General features: G+C 50.5%; 1 protein-coding gene across 1 annotated transcript in view; it reads left to right on the top strand.

The window, feature by feature from the left end:
• The first annotated feature begins 11,042 nt into the window (after window positions 1-11,042).
• PDYN (prodynorphin) overlaps window positions 11,043-19,291 on the top strand; it is an 87,413-nt gene continuing 79,164 nt past the window's right edge. The window contains exon 1 of the mRNA XM_073308943.1: window positions 11,043-11,089. The gene's annotated coding sequence lies outside the window, so the exon portion shown is untranslated. The remainder of the gene's footprint in view (window positions 11,090-19,291) is intronic.

Raw genomic sequence — 19,291 nt, 5'->3', positions numbered from 1 at the left:
GGGAGGGTCCAGTGCCGAGAGAGAACTGAGCTGCTCATTTCCTTCGTTAGGAGCATCTCCTTCATATGCCATCCACTGCAGAGCCATCACTCTGTAGCCTCTAGACCCACCTCCCTCACCTTTCACCCACTGCACACATGCCGCTCACTCCCCCCCCACCTGCATTTTTCTCCGCTGCCACCCACCCTGCACTTTTCACGCACAGCACTCAGTTTAAACCTTCTGTATCCATGACCTGCCACACACTACATCTCCTCTTCTTGCACACTATTTATTATAGCTGATTATACCTTGATCCATGCTCATTCCTCCTCTCAATGCACAGTGACTCCCTTTGTGAACGTGATACTTAGCACTACTCTGGCGCTGTACATCTTCAGAATGCTGTCAAACATCAAGCCTTCCGGCACCCAGTGAGGCAGGCAGCTCTATTTTACAGAGGAGGAACCCAAGGCACAACAGTTAATGGCCTGCTTGTCAGAGGTGCCAAGCACCTGCAGCTCTCAGTGACATCAATGGGAACCTCACTGATCAGTCCCTGGGAATGCTGGCCCATAATTGCTTGCCCTATGTATGACAAAGCAGGAATTTTCTGTATGTTTTTATGAACCCTGTTTGCCTCAGTTTCCCTCTGTACTTTGCATTGCTACACAGTGGGTGCAAAAGAGTTAACATGGCTCCTGGAACAGCTCAGGACATGAGGTGTGGGTGTCAGTTTGCTGACTGGGTTGCAAAGAATAGGAATCTTTAAGGAACTGATTGAAACCGACCCAGATCACCAAGGGGTTCAGAGGGAGAATGCAATCTCCAGTGACTGAACAATCAACACTCAACAGTGGGGAAACTTGGGTGGGTGGGGTTGTGAACTCAGTGTGGCCCTGCCTGGAGACAAAGGACTGAGAGGTGACCAGCTGGGGAGAGTGAGTGGGCTTCTGGAAGAAGCTGGCTGCTTGCATCAGGATCTGCCCAAGGAATCCGGGAGAGACAGAACCTGAAATGGAATCCATTACAGCTTGGCTGGTTGGTTGCTGTGGCTTGGCCAGACAGACTATGTTTTTTCCATGCTAACCTGAGTGCTTCCAGTGCCGTGTTCAGGTTGTCTAATGCTGCTCTGTTCTGAAAACACTGCTTGGTGTCACTGAAAATCCTTGCTGAGGGGCATTGCTCCCTGGAGAGGGCACAAGTCTCTGCCCAGGAGTCTGTCTCAGTGTGGACTTGCAGGGCAGAGCTCATGGTGTGAAGCATGGTGGTCCTTGTCACTGCTGCATGGAGTTGTCCTTTGCCCCCAGCCTGTATAGTCTGGGAGTTTTTTGCACATCAACATAATTTTTAAAAGGACTTCATTTGAAAAGGGTCAAGTGATGGAGCAGAGGTTTCACCACTGGAGGCCAGTGACCAAATCTGGATTAGATCATGAGGGAAATAAGCGACAGGGGCTCACTTGGGCTCCTTAGTACATATGTCTCCACAAGAGAAGGTCTGCCACGCTCTAATGCATTGGATTTGAGTCTTGGGGCCGGAGAGGCCAAGGAGTGGGAAAGCTGACATGTCACTGTAGGTCAGGATTGAGCTGAGGAAGGTGGGGGCATAAGACTAGAACAGTAGAAATGTTGCAAGTCTGAACTGGGTGGCACAGCACTTTAGGGACCTAGGGTGAAATCCTGGCTCCACTGAGGTCAATGGGAGTTTTTCCACTGACTTGGCTAGGCCTAGGATTTCACCTCAGTACTTTTTAACAGTAAGGGTGTTGCACGTCTGAACTGGGGCATTGCTAGAGCTCTGTGGAGAAACTTGTACAGATCCTGCTGCAGGGAGCGCTATCAGTTCCTCACTGCCATAAATACCAATATCCACCCCAAATGGATTCGGAAAAAGACAGGGGCCCCTTAAAAATTTCCCACCCCACCCAGACTCCCAAATAGCCTGTTGGCCTCCATCTTGAATTTAGAAATGTAAAAATATAGACTGGCTGATGATCTTAGTTTCTTGTCATCTGTACTATAACACCACGGAGTTTGGTGGCATTACGCCAGGGATCAGTTTGCCCATAAGGCTTTACAAGACTCTATGAATCTCTATAAATTAATATGAATATAAATTAGCATGAAGCAATCAAACTCCGTGTACTCCGTTTCCCCCCTTCTCATCAACCAAGACAGCCCTGTAGAAGTGCTGACAGATGCAGTATGTGGCATTAGTCAGTTATTCTGTCCCATCCCCATTCCCACACCATTAAAATTAAGAACTTGTTGGTTCTGTCTTCAAGATCAAAATATAAGGAGCCAATTGATTTTCCTCCTCTCCTCATTAGTGCGGTCTGACAGTAAATAAAACAAATATTTCCAATCTTGAGGAGTGAGCAAAATGCTCAGATACTGCCTGTCACTGTGGGCTGGGGAGCCGGGATTCATCTTCATGGAAAATCAATAGCTGGAACAGAGGAATCAGCAGTACCCAAATTAAAAGTCACTGGCAATTTCTGTCCTCGTATTTCATGTCTATTGCTTTTATGAAATAGCAATTTACTGATAAATAAACCATCAGAGGATAAAGGAAAATACTTGGCTGTATTATTTTTAAGCACGTTGTTCTGCCCTTGCCCCCTTTAAAATGTTGGGGCAAATGGAGTTGCTTCAGAACCGGTAGCGGGTTTGGGGAGACTGGACTGTGAGCTCTCTGGGCAGAGACTGTTTTGTGCTCTCTGTTTACACAAAGCCGTACAATGGGCCGAATCCCTGGGGGATTTGAGCTTTCAGGATGTTAGGACGCCTTGTTAATAACTTTCCACTTCCCTGCCACCAACGATTCTGTGGTCACATCCATTCCTAGCAGTTGTGCAGTGGACTCCCCTACATTACCGTGATCCTCCAGCTGGACACTGCTAGCAACCTGACTTATCACACATGCTGCTGACCCACTTTAGGGCCTGGGGATGGGGCGGGGATTGATCTCTATGCCATATTGGCTGGGACCTTGGGAGAATATCCTCTGGGGCACCAAGAAGGGAAGGACCATCATGATCAACTAGCTACATCCAATACAAACAGTTCCCTGTCATCACAAGGGGCTGGGCAATGGGGGCCTTGATCCTCACAGTTTGACTTTGATCCCATGTTTCAAGGTTGCCTTGCACGTAGTCTCAAAGGTAAATAGTCAACTAGGGTCTGGGGGAAAAGGGTGGCCCTGGAAAGAAGCAGGGGCTGGGGGTATTGTTTCCTTCCCCAGCCACTTGTTTAGAAATAATCTTCATTTGGTGAAGGAGCTGCTCATTTGGGAACTGTAATGGGATGTACAAATCCCACACACTGGACCAGGGCAGGAGGGGTCCGTCCCAAAGACAGCATCTTAAATCTACCCCACCCCACAACAGCTGTTACAAACCCAAGCCTGGTGGGAGAGCCCTGCAGCATTAGTCAATAATGAGGAGGGCACAGAACAGAGAAGGAAGCAGCTGGGCTTCTGCCAAGGGGATCTGAGTTTGGTAGGACAAGGGGCTTGCAGTGTTTCTCAAATGTGGCCACCAGGAGCTTTTCTTGCGGCCACAGACTCCTGGGTGGTGATTGGGGGGAGGAGGGGCAAAGCAGCGGCCCCTCCCCCAGCACCGCCAGCAGTGGTTGGGCCCTGCCCGCCTCCCTGAGACACAAAAGCAGGAGGAGCAGGCAGCCAGTGAGTTCCCCACCTTCCCGGGGTGGTGAGGTCGGTCTTCAGCCCTGTGGTGGCGGGTGGCAGGCTCAAGCCACAGGGCTTCGGGCTCCATTCCCCAGCCACGCCGTGGCGGGCTCTGGCCCTGAGCTCAACACCCCCCTAATCAATCCTGGCCCCCACTGCCTCCCCCAGTGCTCCATCACCCCTGGTCCCCACTGCTTCCGTACCCACCTCCTCATTCAGGACTTAATTTGTCCCCAGGCTTGCAAGGGCTGAGTAAGTCTGCTGTGAAGAGTGATACTTGTTTGTATGTTAATATCACTTTTCCCAGGAGACTTAGTAGCCAGCAAGTCCTTAACAAAAAACAAACAAACAAACAAACAAAAAACAACCAAAAAAGCAAAAGAAACAAGAAAAAAGACAACATGCAAAGCACCTGATTTGTGCTATTCTGTTGATTTGGGCATGGATATGTGCATATTTGTTTTTCCCAAAGCTAATTAAGTATTTTAGGAAAAATTGTGAGAGCGGCCACCAGCAAGAGTTGGTGGCCGCACTCTGAGGCCACCAAAATTTTTGTTGTTAGAATCCTTAGGGGAGGAGGCGTGATTATCCAGGACTCCTTCAGCGAAGGGGACGCACTGTCCATAGGCTTCTGCTTCCACTGAGAACAGGCTACTGACCAGTTGGTGATGGGAGAACCCGAGCAGCTTGCCTGAGAAAGAAAGGGCAGGCCCAGTGAGGGCTTTTCCCCGGTGCTGCCCCCGCCCATTCCAACTCAGGCCAAGGTGCTGTGATTGGGTTAAGTCAAAAGGCTCTTTTCCCTCCAGTGCCTGGTGGTGTGGGATGTTTCTGGCCCCATTGCGGCCAGTCACTGTTGGGATGACTCCCACCGGAGAGCTGAATGCAGCCCTGTGGGGCAGTGTGTTCTCTCTCTGCCCAGCCCTCCAGAAACTCACCCCCTTGCTTCAGCACCAGATTTCCCTGCTGTACACGGAAGGACACTGCTGGACTTTGTTTCTGTGACCCTGGTGTAGCAGGAGGTAGAAAGTCCCCACTCCCTGCAGGGGCAGGAGGCAGAGGAGATGGCAACGCTCTGAGGTTGGAGCTGTCAGGATCGTGTGTCTGGCTGGGAACCTGCAGACTAATATCTCCAGACTAAGTGCACCTTCTGGGATTGGAGCCTGTTTGCCTGTAATTTATAGCATGCTCCACAGGCTGCTGCTTACTCTGATCCCTCACTTTAATTTACGGCACCAATGTACTGTATAAATCCACCCAAAGTGTTACAGTCCCAGAGAGGAGAAAGGATGGGAGCAGACGCTGCATAGCACCTATCCCGGAGAAAGCATCAATGCAACAATCACACAACAGTGCAGGGTGTGGGCTGCTGCTGTCTCGGGTCCCCACTCCTGTCCTGGCTTGTTTACTCTCTTTGAGGCTCAGGTTGTTTTGGGATCTAAATTACTTATCTGAGCACCTCACCATCACTACTGTGTTCATCTGCCCAGCTCCCCTGTGTGGCAGGGCGGGGCTATTATCAGCACAGATGGAAAACTGAGGCACAGAGAGACTAAGTGACTGGCCCAAGGTCACACAGGGAGTCTGTGGTGGAGCCGGGACTTGAGCCCAGGTCTCCCAAGTACCAGTCTAGTGCCTGAACCATTGGAGCATCCTTCCTCAATGAACCCCAGTAGATTGAGAGGATGAGTGCCTGGAATCTCTGAATGGGGAAATCGTTCCAGCCCTTGTTACAACAGAAGTTACGGTCAGTCGTCCCAGTGAGTTCGGGTCAGATCTGACCGAGTGTGCATGTGGGGTCATTCCTGTTCAAGGTCTGTTCTTAGTGCCCACACAGCTTGGGCCCGGGGCTGAAATACAGGGAAGGAGGAGCACGGTGCGGGTGGATGTTCTGGCTGGTCTGGGAAGGCTCAGATTTAATCAGAGATGGACTCAAGCCCCAAACCCGGCTCCTGCTCCAGGCTGGATTTCAGGCAGCCCAAAGCTCTGAGGTGTTTGAAACCAGGGTTGGCTGGGCCAGGCCTATGGTTGGAGTTCAGCTAACTGCTGTCAGCAGGGACCATCCTGTACACTGCACCCTCCAAGGGTTGTTCTGCCTTGCACTGCACCCTGCATTACTAACCCGTCCCCGCCTGTTGTGACCCATCTGCCCCATCAGCTTGCCTTGGGCCAGAGGGAAGATGAACGGTTGGCTCATCCCTTGCAGTGAAGGGTTCTTGTCTCTCAAAGACCTTGCACTAACCAATCCCCCTGGGACTGGATGCCCATGTGGGAAGAGAGGGCACATGCCTGGGAGCCAGGGCTCTACCAAGGCTGCCTAGCTGGGTGGGTGTTTGTTGGAGATGGGATTTTGATGGATCTAGGTCTGGAACATCACAGGAGCTTCTTGGATCCCAGCCTGGGAGAAGGAGGTCAATAGCTTCACTGGCTTGGGTGGATACTGAGTCAAGGGGCTTAGAAGCCGTTCTAAATGGCAGGAGGAACAATGACCTCTCCCTGCACTCCAGCATGCAGGATAGCCAAGAGACATCGGCCGTGCTGTCCCTGCCATGGACACGCTCAGCAGGCCCACCTGAGCCAGGCCCCACTGGAGCTATTGCCTGGCGGCTCAGTACCTGCCTGCTGCGTGCTGCTGGCAGTGATGTATTGCTGTGTGCTAGGGGAAGGGGGGCGGGGTGTCTGTCCTGTCACTCCCCCACCCCCACCACTTTACATACACACTGTGGGGCAGGTAGGTGAAGTCATGCCTGTGTCAGCTCATCCATCTCTGCTGCTCTCAGGCTTGTCCCAGGGGAGGCATAGGCCTCGACAGCGCTAAGTGGGTTGGAGGCGGATGCAATTCTGGAGAACAAGATTCCCTTGTAATTTGTTACATATTAAAGTTCTGGGCTGAAAACTTGTTTCTAGCTCTCATCTCTGGCAAGGGAATGAGGTTTTAATTCCCTCATTTCATCTGCCATTTGCCTCCTGCTGTCTCTCTTCGCTGGTGCTTAGTCCACAGAGGAGAAAGCCAGGCTATCAATCCTAAAAGGAAACAGCCACGAGAAGTGTCTTTGCTCTCTGGATTCGGGATCAACCTGAAATGTGATTGTGCGGCGCTGGGGTCTATGAAATTGGCCAGTGCCCCGCAGAATGTGCAGGGGCTGTGTGCATTTCCACCCCAACAGCCCAGCTCCCCAATCCTGGCTCCCCTGTGCTAGCACTGGGTCCCCCTGCAGCTCTGCTAGTGCATCTCCATTGAACTACGCAGAAACTCCTGCTATTCCAGGTCATAGCCCCTTCCCAGCTCCATGCATGTGTCTGAATCCTGACTGTTCCTCCAGCCTGCTCCCGTCCCTGAGCAGAACACTGCAAGCTGAGCCATAGGGTGCAATGCTAAAAAATACACTCGAGAGTGGACATTGTCTGCTGTCTCCATGCCAATCTGAAGCCAGGTTTCTGAAGATAGTTACTCTTCCTCCTCGCTCCATCCCACTTGGTGCCAGTTGCTGCTGGGAAAGGCTGAAGCTGGAGGGGCTGGGAGCTCTCTGAATCCAATACCTCTTAGGCCTTCCCTGCAGTGATTTCTGCTGAAAACAGGTGGGCTGGGTGTGGCTGTGAGCGCCCTCCACTGCTGATGGGCATCCACCAGTTCCGACAGAGATGCCAGTGGTGGGAAGCTGGCTCTGGAAAAACGACAAGCTTCTTACAATAGTGTGACGTGATTTATACACAACTGAATAACTGGTAGCTGCTCCGTCCTCCATCTGTATCCAGCACTGAGATCAGAGTAGGTTTTTCTACTCCATGGAGTTGAGGCAGGTGGTGGATACCTCTGACGGTGGTCCATCTTTATAGAGGCATCCCAGAAGTGATGGGGCAGTGGGAGGAGATAGGTGGGAAAAAGAAGCCCTTGTTCAGGTTCCATCTGGCCTCTGCGCTACTCCTGTCTTGGTGAGTCTGTGGCCTCCGCTCCAGAGTCTCCAGCCAGTGTTCCTGATAGTCCAATGCAAAGGGCAGAAAATGGAGGGCCCCCACACTTGTCAACATGAAAGGTTTAGCAGAGTCCAAATCTCATTTCCAGCTCCTCCTGCAGCCTAGGCTGAGTCATCTCCCTGCTAACGGGGAGTGCGTGGGTTGGCCTCGGCGTTAGCCTGTTTATCTCTGCCTTCTCCAAGCCTGACGCTGGCTCAACCATGGCTATTTATCAGCCTGGGAATGAGCTGAGATGAGCTCTCTGTGCCATAAAACAAGCCTTGCTGTCATCCGGCTCACTAGCTCAGCCAGTCCTCTGGGTGTGGACCCTGCTGTGGGGACTGGAGGGCTCCTGAAAACAGTATGGACTCAAGCCCCCAGCCATGGTGTGAGTGGAATGACAGTGCTCCAGCCTTACAATGCAATGCCAGAGCCTCGCGTTCTGGGGAACACTTGCTCGTTGTGTGGCTGAGCTGCGGACTCTGCTCTGGGCGATGAGGTCAGTGTGGGAGCCCACAGCCATAATCTATTTCTCCTTTTGGATCCTCAAGCTGAACCAGTGGGGACAATAGGTTAGAACATGGGCTGCAAGCCCAGATGCTGTCTATACCTCCCCGACCTCTTGCACCACACTCCTTAGCAGTGCCCTGGGTGTCCTCTTGCTGTCCCTTGTAACTGAGTAGCTGATTCCTCAGCCTCACCCTGCAGTGCTTTGCCTGTCCCTCAGCTACCACCACCTCCCTGCTCCCAACTGCCTCATGCAGCCTGCAAGCTAGACACAGATCTGATAGTTGCCCTGGTCCCCAGGAGAAAGGAGGTGGTTTTTTGGCAGCAGTAGAAGAGTTGAAGTCTTCATGGAGTTTAGCAGCCCTCTTTGCATATGAAATGGAATGTCTCAGGAGAGCAACTCCAGCATGAGCCATCTCTCCAGGTGACTGACTGACACCAAGCTCTCTGTGCTAATGATTTTAAAAGCTTTTCAGCTCTGTGCGGTCACCAGCTCTTACCCACTCACTTCTGCACTTTGGAGTTGGCTCATTTGCGATGTTACATAAAAGCCGACCTGGAGATCTCGTCCCAAACAGCTGCCGGGTTTCATCCCAGCCGCTCTTTCTGGGGCTGTCCAAGCACAATGGTCTGAGTGGCCCCTCACAGCACCATGCTGGCTCAATCCTGCCAGAGGCCAGGCATCTGAAAACAGGTGGAGTCAAGGGTGTGCAGAACCTAATGGGATCAGGCCCTTGCACCTTCAAAAAGCGTTCTTTCCCTGAGGGAACTTAGTGACCAGCAGGAGAGTGAATTTGTGTGTGGGGGGGTGGAGGGTGAGAAAACCTGGATTTGTGCTGGAAATGGCCCACCTGATGATCACTTTAGATAAGCTATTACCAGCAGGACAGTGGGGTGGGAGGAGGTATTGTTTCATATTCTCTGTGTGTATATAAAGTCTGCTGCAGTTTCCATGGTATGCATCCGATGAAGTGAGCTGTAGCTCACGAAAGCTCATGCTCAAATAAATTGGTTAGTCTCTAAGGTGCCACAAGTACTCCTTTTCTTTTTGCGAATACAGACTAACATGGCTGTTACTCTGAAACCTTTCTAGGGCTGGTGTGGCAGCATCTGCAACACTGACTTGGGTGAGTTAACGCAAGCCCTGAACACAAAGAACTCTGTACTGGACGTCCCGGGGCCTGATATGACCTGAGGAGCAACAGAGAGATTGCCCTGCCACGCACTCCCCATAGGAACTCAGTGTCCAAGGCCCAATTCATTCCGCTAGCGCCCTCAAGATAAGGAGGGGAATAATGGCTGGGTACTTGGGAATTGAGGCTCAGGAATGGCCTAGGGAAAGAGGGTGGCAGTAACTGGCTGCTTGTGAGATTTCGGTTTGAGGGACCCAGGGGAGGAGAGTGACGGTAGCTGGTTCTTCAGGGACGTGGGAGCACCTGTGGCAGCTTTCAATCCAGTAGGGGGCCCTGGTTCAAAGCCGGGGCTGTGAGAACACGAGGGAGGATACTGGGGGGCTGGTCTCATCCAGCCCGAGGGGCCACAGAAGGACCGATGGCTCCAGTTATTTTTTGAGAGAGGGTGTGGGCCCCACACTGGCTCTGAAAGGGTTAATGTGGCCCTCAGGGGCCCAATGAACAAACTGGGCTGCACCTAGAGGGTGGGTCAGACTTACTGATGAGCCCCAGCTGGGGCAGGACCCGTGTGGTTAGTGCAAAGCAAGGCAGCCCTGGATCCTTCCCTGAATACAGACAACTGGCCGGGGAGAGATGAAGCAGCCCCTGGGCGTGGAGCAGAGTGATAAAGCCCTGATGAAAGGGGCAGGCTCCAGACTCTCAGGTAGAGAGCACTGGGAGGGGAACAGTGAGGGAAACGGAAGGGGCATGAAAGGCCAAGCCTGAGGTGGGTGAAAGCTGGTTTGGATTTGTCAGGGGATCCCAGGGGAGGTTATGGGGGGAAGGCCTGGGCAAAGGCCATGATAGGAGGAAGCCCAGGGAGGTAACAGGGGCAGGTCTGAAGAGATGGACCTGGCCTGCTCATTGCAGTGTTCCTAGGCTGGACCCCTGGGTAGTGGGAAGGCTCAGGCTCCTCTGCTAGCCACTGGAGGATGTGGTCTTTGGCCCCTTACATCGGGGGCTTCAGACATCGGAAAGCCCTGTGCCAAGGGGTGCAAGGACACAGGACCCATTGTTGGGCAGGAGACCTAATGTAAGGACCTTGGACTTTATTTGTTAGACTCGTTACCCTGGAAAGGGTGGACTTGATCATAGGAAGAGAGACCATTGCAGCACTGGAGCACCCATCAGCGGGAGGCGCTGGAGAGGAGAGAGCCTGCTTCACCACACTCAGCTGTGAGGCGCCCACCATGGGTGAGTGTGCCCTTTCCCAGCCTCTACGCCTGTGGTTTTCAACCATTTTAGGCTGCATAGCCCTTTCCAGATAAGGCAGTGTACCATGTACCCCCATCCAAGATAGGGTCATCATATACCTTGGATTAGATTGCCAAGTCTTACTAAATCAAATGCATTGTTCACTGTTACAGGATTTTTCATGGGTACCCCCTGATGAGAGCACATGCACCCCTAGGGATGTCCCTAAGGGAATAAATTCTTCCTGGCCAGTTTTGCGCACTGCAGGATTTTCAACCCATCCAACAAGAGACTGTCTAAGACATTCCACATGGGACTCTGCTCTTATCTTGTCTGCTTCTTAATGCTGCAGCTTTCCCTATAACCACGAGGGAGCAGCATTGGCCCTGCTTACTGATCTGCAGATGTAGCTGAGATTGTGTGGAGGTTTCCTGACAGAGCTGCTGTTCCTTCCCCACAGCCCTTCCTCAAACAGGGGAGATCTTCTTTTCTGGGGCGGATGGAAGTGGGGGGGCTGGCCGATACAGACCCAGAATAGCCACCAAGCATGACAAGGCAGCATGAGACAAGAGGCTAGACGTTGACCCTCAGGACAGGTAGACTAGCCAAATCATACTATAAACAAACTGCTTGGAACTTGGGGGCTGGGATGCAAGATTCTGAGTGCTCTTTCTCTGATTTTGTATCTTTGGGCAAATCATTTGATCTCGCTGTGCCTTGGCTTGTCTGTGTGTAAAATGGGGATAATGCTGACCTACCTGACAGGGTATTTGTGTTGGGATCGTCACATGACATATACTACAGATGGGCAAAGTATGTTTTTGTTTGAACGAAGTGGGCGTGAATCCTGGAGACAATATGACAAAGTCTAGAACGCTGAGGATCACATGTTCAAACATGGCCTCTGAAATGGCACCTGTGGAAATTATGCACACAAACGTACATTTGTGCACACGTACACTTGTGTACACAAATTAGCCCGTTGTAAGCATGGCTGCCTCATTTGTGTGTTCTAACATGTTTGCAGGTGCGAATGGGGTGTGTGTGCAAAATATGCAAACCCAGGATGAGAACTTATCTTTGAAATCAATTTCAGTTGCCAAATTGCAAAGAAATGTCCCCAGAAGGTTACTGAGTTAACAGGAGAGAGACAAATTACCAGTAGAGCACCGCATCTGATTTTTATAATGCGACCATCATCATGGTGTCTAAGAACATAAGAACGGCCATACAGGGTCAGACCAAAGGTCCATCTAGCCCAGTATCCTGTCTTCTGACTGTGGCCAATGCCAAGTGCCCCAGAGGGAATGAACCGCACGGGGAATCATCAAGTGATCCATCCCCTGTCGCCCATTCCCAGCTTCTGGCAAACAGAGGCTAGGGACACCATCCTTGCCCAGCCTGGCTAATAGCCATTGATGGACCTATCCTCCATGAATTTATCTAGTTCTTTTTTGAACCCTGTAATAGTCTTGGCCTTCACAACATCCTCTGGCAAGGAGTTCCACAGGTTGACTGTGCAGTGTGTGAAAAAATACTGCCTTTTGTTTTAAACCTACTGCCTATTAATTTCATTTGGTGCCCCTTGTTCTTGTGTTAAAGAAGGAGTAAATAACACTTCCTTATTTACTTTCTCCACATGTCATGATTTTATAGACCTCTATCATATCACCCCACTTAGTCGTCTCTTTTCCAAGCTGAAAAGTCCCAGTCTTATTAATCTCTCCCATACAGAAGCCGTTCCATACTCCTAATAATTTTTGTTGCCCTTTTCTGAACAAATAATCTTTTTTGAGATGGGGCGACCGCATCTGCACGCAGTATTCAAGATGGATTTATATAGAGGCAATATATTTTCTGTCATATCTATCCTTTTCTTAATGATTCCCAGCATTCTGTTTGCTTTTTTGACTGCCGCTGCACATTGAGTGGATGTTTTCAGAGAACTATCCGCAATGACTCCACGATCTCTTTCTTGAGGGGTAACAGCTAATTTAGGCCCCATCATTTTATATGTATAGTTGGGTTTATGTTTTCCAATGTGCATTACTTTGCATTTATCAACTAGTGTCTTAACACTTAACTATCTTGAGTAGTTTTGTATCATCTGCAGATTTTGCCACCTCACTGTTTACCCCTTTTCCCAGATCATTTATGAATATGTTGAATAGGACTGGTTCCAGTACAGACCCCTGGGGGACACCACTATTTACCTCTCTCCATTCTGAAAACTGACCATTTATTCTTACCCTTTGTTTCCTATCTTTTAACCAGTTACCAATCCATGAAAGGCCCTTCCCTCGTATCCCATGACAGCTTACTTTGCTTAAGAGCCTTTGGTGAGGGACCTTGTCAAAGGCTTTTTGAAAATCTAAGTAGGCTATATCCACTGGATCCCCCTTGTCCACATGCTTGTTGACCCTTCAAAGAATTCTAGTAGATTGAGGCATGATTTCCCTTTACAAAAACCATGTTGACTATGTTCCTCTATGTGTCTGACAATTGTTTTTCACTATAGTTTCAACCAGTTTGCCCAGTACTGAAGTCAGGCGTACCGGCCTGTAATTGCTGGGGTCACCTCTGGAGCCCTTTTCAAAAATTGGCATCACATTAGCTATCCTCCAGTCATTGGGTACAAAAGCTGATTTAAATGGTAGGTTACAGACTGCAGTTAGTAGTTCTGCAATTTCACATTTGAGTTCCTTCGGTACTCTTGGGTGAATGGCATCTAGTGTCCAGTCATCAGTAGAAATGCACTGTTTGCCCCTCACCATCTCGCTGTCGGTGAGTCAATCCCTGTGCACATCTCTGGAAAGTACTTAAAGTGTGGGTGTAAGCAGATGCATGTTGAAAATGCTAGCAGTTGAGTGTCTCCTCTTCCTGGGCTGATCCCACTATGAGACTGGCCGGTAGCTTTGTTCTTCAGTGGATCTTTTAATTAAATGCTTTGCTTGTTACTTCACTTGTACCTGCTGTGCCGACAATTGTATTATGGGTAATGACGGGTGTCCCTTGGAGGATTATGGGAAAATTGTGGGTGGGGGAAGACAGGCCAATATCTTTACTGACCTCAAACTGGCAGCTACAATGTAGGGGCTGAATCACATATCCAGAAATCCCACTCCAAGGGTGAGTGAGGGTTGGAGAAATGCAGGATTTGACCTGATGGGATGATGCAGATTGAGACCTGAGGAATCTTTACATTAAAATGTGCTAAGAAGGCAGTGCTGTGATCTGGATTCAAATCCAGCTTAGGCTGGGGACTGGGTTTGAGACTGAGCAGGGGGTGGGGGGTTGCGCTTGACAGCACTGACTCAGCAAGCAGTTCTCTTGAGATTTTTGGTCTAGGATGACAGACCTCTGTCAAGAACAGCTAACTTGGGGAGAGCGCCACCATTCTGGAGCAGGGTCACATGGGAACAACCACCATTCTTGCCTGGATTTGGCTGTGTCCAAATTGGCACCGGAATATAATCTCCTTCCAGTTCTAGATCCCTATAGTTAGGGTTCAGGATGGATCAGCTTGTACCCGGGGGTTAGTCTCAGCCAGTAAAATTCCAAGGCATGTGGATTAAAGGCTCCATTTTTGGTTCCCCTCTAATTAAAATACCCCCAACCAGGAGCAAGGGCTGTAAGTGAGAGTGGAACAAAGGTGAGAACTCAAACAGCATTTTCTATTCATGTATCAAGGTAAAGACAAGGACTTGCAAATGTGGAGCTAGCTGAGCAAATGTGTGCAATTGCACACTTAATTTGCATGTGCAAATAGGCTAATGGCATGCAAAGTGCCAGTTAGATGCCTGTATAGCTAACTCTACAAAGTATGTGTGCAGTGTTGCTAAGTGTGTGTATCAGAGCGGTGCTCTTTTAATGGAGAAAACACGAACTTGTGTGCAAAGCATGTGCAGACGCTGGGGGCTACTGGCCACTTGCCAACACAGCCCTCTGTGTTACACAAGCTGGGCTCCATACTCTATTTTTCGGGGAGAGGGTGGACAGGGAGGGTGTTTTCTGTCCTGGGGTTTCTGGAGGCAACTGAAGCTTCACGAGTGGAAACCTACCAAATGCCAGCCCTTCCCACTTTATCATACAGCTGGGCCTGTTATGCAGGATCATGCAGCCTCCCCATTGGCATGAATGGCAGGACTGATGTTGGGAGGACTCTCCTTCCATGCGTCTAGTGGGTTGGTACTTGTGCTGTAATTAATGCCAGCCGTTTGGTTTGCTGCTTTGTGGACAGCTTTACATTTCAAAGGGTCAGTGATCCCGGTGGCTGGCAGGCAAGCCAAGCTCCATCTGGTTCCCATTAGCCAGCCCAGGGCAGAGGGACATGTTCCCTGACCTCCTGGGTTATTAATAACAACTCGGGGATTGTATACGTGTCTGTCTGAGCTTTGCAATGACACATTTTTCCCTGGGCTAGTAGCAGCCAGGGGTCCCTTCTTGCCCACTCTGAATAGGCTACCAGCAGAGCTCTGGGAACATGGACCAGAGCCTGGGCAGAGGAGCAGTGACCGCCTCAATCCCATCTTCCTTTCATCTCTTGTTATATAGTGCCATATGGTCTGTACCACGGCAGGGCCCTAAACAGACAGAGACAGTGCGAACCAGGGAGATGACAGCAAGCTCCTCCCCAGAACTAGGTGAGCCACAGCTAGAATCTCTCATTCAGGGTTGGGCATTTAAGTAGCTGCAAGATGCTTACAAATGGAAGGAAACTCAAAGAAGTGCCAGCAAATGTGAAGGGACGCGGGGGTGGGGGTGCATCAGGAGACAGAACTGAACACACACAGCTGTGTCTTGGTTAAATGCTAGCTGAGAGAGGATATGATTACTGTCTGGGAGAATCTGAAGGGTAGGAACACCAAGGACAGGAACCGTTTGGGCAGCTCCAAGGGGAGGTGCCATGAGGCCTAATGGGAAAAGCGAGGAACGGAAAGCTTTGGCTTGGTATCTGTGTGTATGTGTGGAGGAGGGGGGAGGAAGCGTCCTGACATGGAGATCTTAGACAGTGGAACAGGAAGCGGTGAGAGTCCTATTGACTGAATCACTTCACCCTAGCCTGGGTGAAACCCTGGAGCATGCATCCTGGGGAGCAATCTTGCCTTTTTGGGGGTGGAGAAGATGAGCTTATAGATGTCTGGCATCTCTAGCTTCGTTGATCCAGTTACAATGAACTGGAGAGCACATGGGGCTGTCTAAGCCCTGGGGCTAAGCAGCACTAATTGCTGTTGGCTTGTTGGTAGCAAAGGAGTCTCGCTTTGCGGCACTCGGGGGAAGAACATGGACCCACGGTATTGGAAGGAGAGAGAATCTCCTGCAGAGGAGGGGAGTCTTGTCCTGGAGGTAGAGCTCATGCGCCAGAGAACTTGCTCCCAAGAAGCCATGTGCTTTTAGGTGCTGAGGGCTGGCCTCAGCTGAGTTGGCGGCTCTCCAGGAGCTGAGGTGAGGAGCCTCTTCTCTTAGCTGGCGAAGGTGGGAAGGGATTTGGGGGAGATGGATAAGGGGGCAACAAAGCATTTCTCTTCTGTCTTTGGCATGGGGAGAGAATGGAGCCTCCCGTGCTGCACCGTATACCTGGCTGGTCTCCTCCGAAGGGCTGGCACTTCAGACAACAGGTGGGCTGCAGAAGAACTGCAGCTGGGAAAGGGTTGACGAGAGCAAACACTTGTTGTTGGGAATGAAAGGACCTTTATGTCCTGACATCAGGTTTAGTCATGAATCCCTGATTAGGGAGCAGGCCTGGGCTTGCAGTCGACTCCTGCCCTTGTTTACTCCAGTGTAAATCTGGAGCAACTCCACAGAAGGCAATGGGGTTTCATTGGATTTACACCTGTGTAAACCAAAGCAGAATTTGGCCTGTGGTTTCTAAGGAGAGTTTCGAGAGACTTGCCTGGAGTGAATGGCAGCTTGCTGCTCTTGCTGTGGTAACAGGCTGGTCAGGATGAAGGTAAAGAGTTTGGATTTTTTGACCTTCTATTCCACTCATCTAGAAATCATGGCGTGAGCTGGAGAGGGGCAGAGGAGGGTTCCAAGCAGGCACTGCTGTCCAGGAGGAAGTGGGCTCTGAAGATGGCCTGGCTCTGTTCTTGCTAAGAATGGAGGCTGAGAGTTGGTCAGAAGACAAAGTTCTTCTGTCGGTTTCCACATGGAACCATTTGCACTTAAAAAAATCACAATCTTATTTCCAATTTTTCCTCCTCTCCCCTTTGTTTCCTTTTCCATTTTGCCAATGAACGTGGCAGGTGAACAATAGCAGAGGATTTTCTTTTCTCCCTTTCCTGCTCTCTTCTCTGAAGGGTCCTGTTCCACTTCACACTGTAGTGCTGAGCACCTTTCACTAGCACAGGGAGTGACGTGATTCCCATCCATCGTGTGGTTTGGTCGTTCTCTCATCCTCTTCCTGGGTGTGTGGGGGGTTGTGACTGACTCTTGAAAAGCTGAGAATTGAGGAATTCTCCACAAGTTAGAGCAGCAAAAGGAAACATGAGAATCGTCCTGGTCCCCGGTCACTCGATCGTCTTCAGCAGCAAACTGGAAACAGGGAGGGGATGGAATTTTTAAAACAGCTACATTTTTTCATTTGATTTCATTGATAAGCTTGATGATTTTCCCCAAAAATACTCAGTGTAGAAAAAAGGACCTTGATTGAAGGGGGAAAAAGTCACTTGGAGGGGGGAAAAACGCCAGCAGAACTGGAGCTTCCTTATCTTATCTCGAGGCGTGGTCTGTCGATGGAGCAATTTTGAGCAAAGCTCAGGCCTGAAGGAAGAGGAAGACTATTTTCCCTCTTCCACAAGGCTTGGCTTGAAAGGAAACCTGCTCCCCCTTGAGTCTAACAGAGCATTCTCTATTGAAAGAGAGAAATGAAGGAGATTTCACCCAGCAGAACATTCACCATGGGAGCCCTGCTCTCGCCGGTCGATATCACGGTAGGGGTTGCACAGGGCTAAATGACCACCTGTGCTGAATGAATCCCCCTCTTGCCCTTGGAAAGCATGGTCCATCCATGTCAGGGCTGGGGTCCCTTGGAGAGGCTCTGTGGGAAGCTCAGTAATGAAGAAGCATGGGGACGGTGTAGTCTCAACTGGCCGAAAGTGGAGCAGAGAGAAGTTTGTTGAGCCCTTTCACCCCTGGGGATGAGAATTCCTCTTGGGGAGGCTTAGGTCAAGCAGTTTGAGACCAGCTGAGGAGAAGCTAACAGAGAGGGTGAATTCCATGTGCCTCCCTGGAGGTGGTGATTCCTCCAGATAAGGGTCAGGGGTCCATGTGTGCAGGAGCTGGTGAGGCTTATAGCTGAAGTGATGTAGAAACAGCATCTGCTTCTTATGGGGGTAGAGGTGAGTCCTATAGGCTGGCCAGTTGGAGAAGGCCAGGACCTAAGTAAACTGAAATGGCACGAGATCCCATGGTACCCTTGGGTAGGGGGGTTCCTTTAGGCTGGGGAAGCTTTCCAGTGCAGCCTAGAAGGAGTGATATTCCCTGGTCAGGGATGAGATGTACTGGTGCATAAATTTCCTCCTCCCTCTACATGCCCTTCCCAAAGCTGGGATTACAATAGGTCCCATCTCGCGCAGAGAGAGCAGATACCTTCCCACCAAGGGAATGCAAAACTAGCCAGCAAATAAAGCTCTTGGGAAGCTTTTTCTCAGCTCTCTTCTTCTCTTAAGAAATAACTGAACAGAAGGAACCCAACTCGGAGCCCAAGGACTTGCAGGGAAGGCACATTGGAGGGTTGTGATCTCTGTGCTTAGGAGGAACCAGCAGTTTGCCCCAGCCATTGGAGCAGTGGTGGGGTTGGGGATTTTCATGTTATGGTCTGGAGACAGAAGCTTGGCAGCATCTCCCCCGAGCTGCAGCTGAGTAGAGATAGGAGCATCCAGGCAGAGTTGAGCACCATCCATTTACTAACGGAGGGAATGCTGCCTCGCAGCCTGCTTCCCCAGGAGGACAGGGAGGAACAATACATGAGAGAACAAGAGAGAAATAAGACTGGGAGAGGGCACTCAGCCAAGCCTCAGGGAGAAGATGAGCGCATTATCTCTGTCTGGTCCCCTAGTCCCGCCAGTGTGGTGGAGAAGCCACGGCACTGTCAGGGCTGTGAATTCGCTGCATTAAATCAAATGCAAACAAATACAGCTACAAAAACCAGCCCAAATAGCCCGGCCCTCAGCTGTGGCATGAAGAGACCTTACTTGTGGGATATTCCCCCTCCTTGGAGGGTGTGACAATTCAATGGGTTGGCAGACTTCCCAGCCAGTAGCTAGTTGGTGCTGGGGTGGGCTTTCCATTTGACAATGGGAAGAAAACTGTTTCCACTCCTCCAAAAAATACCTGCCTCTACTACTCCAGCTCCAGGATAATCTGTAGGGCTATGTTCTCTCTACACATCCAGCCAGCCCCGGTCATGCATGTGGAGCAGATAGCCCACCAGCTGCAGCATGTACGAGCTGTTACACTAACGGGAAGCGTTTAATGAGCAGTTCCTACGAGTGGCAAAGCTGTGGGCTCTTGTTCTTAGGTGCTGGACCTGCAAGAGTGTCAGCAGGGGATCACGTGCTATTGCATGGTTGTCTCCTGGGATCGCTCCCACTCCTCACCATGCAGACCCCTTCTGCACACTGGAAATTGAATATCAGCCCTGGGGAAAAGTGTGGTGGATGCATTTAATGTATTTCTAGCTCTTCTAATGCCATTTCATAGCTGTAAATGAGGAGCCAGCACCATGTGACCGGCCAGCTCTCTGGGTCACCAACTGGTGCTCCAGGGACCACGGTTGACCACAGCTTGCAAACTGC

The sequence above is a fragment of the Lepidochelys kempii genome, chromosome 13 (assembly GCF_965140265.1).
Source record: "Lepidochelys kempii isolate rLepKem1 chromosome 13, rLepKem1.hap2, whole genome shotgun sequence".
Classification (NCBI taxonomy): Eukaryota; Metazoa; Chordata; order Testudines; family Cheloniidae; genus Lepidochelys; species Lepidochelys kempii.
This window is presented reverse-complemented; position numbering and strand designations above follow the sequence as displayed.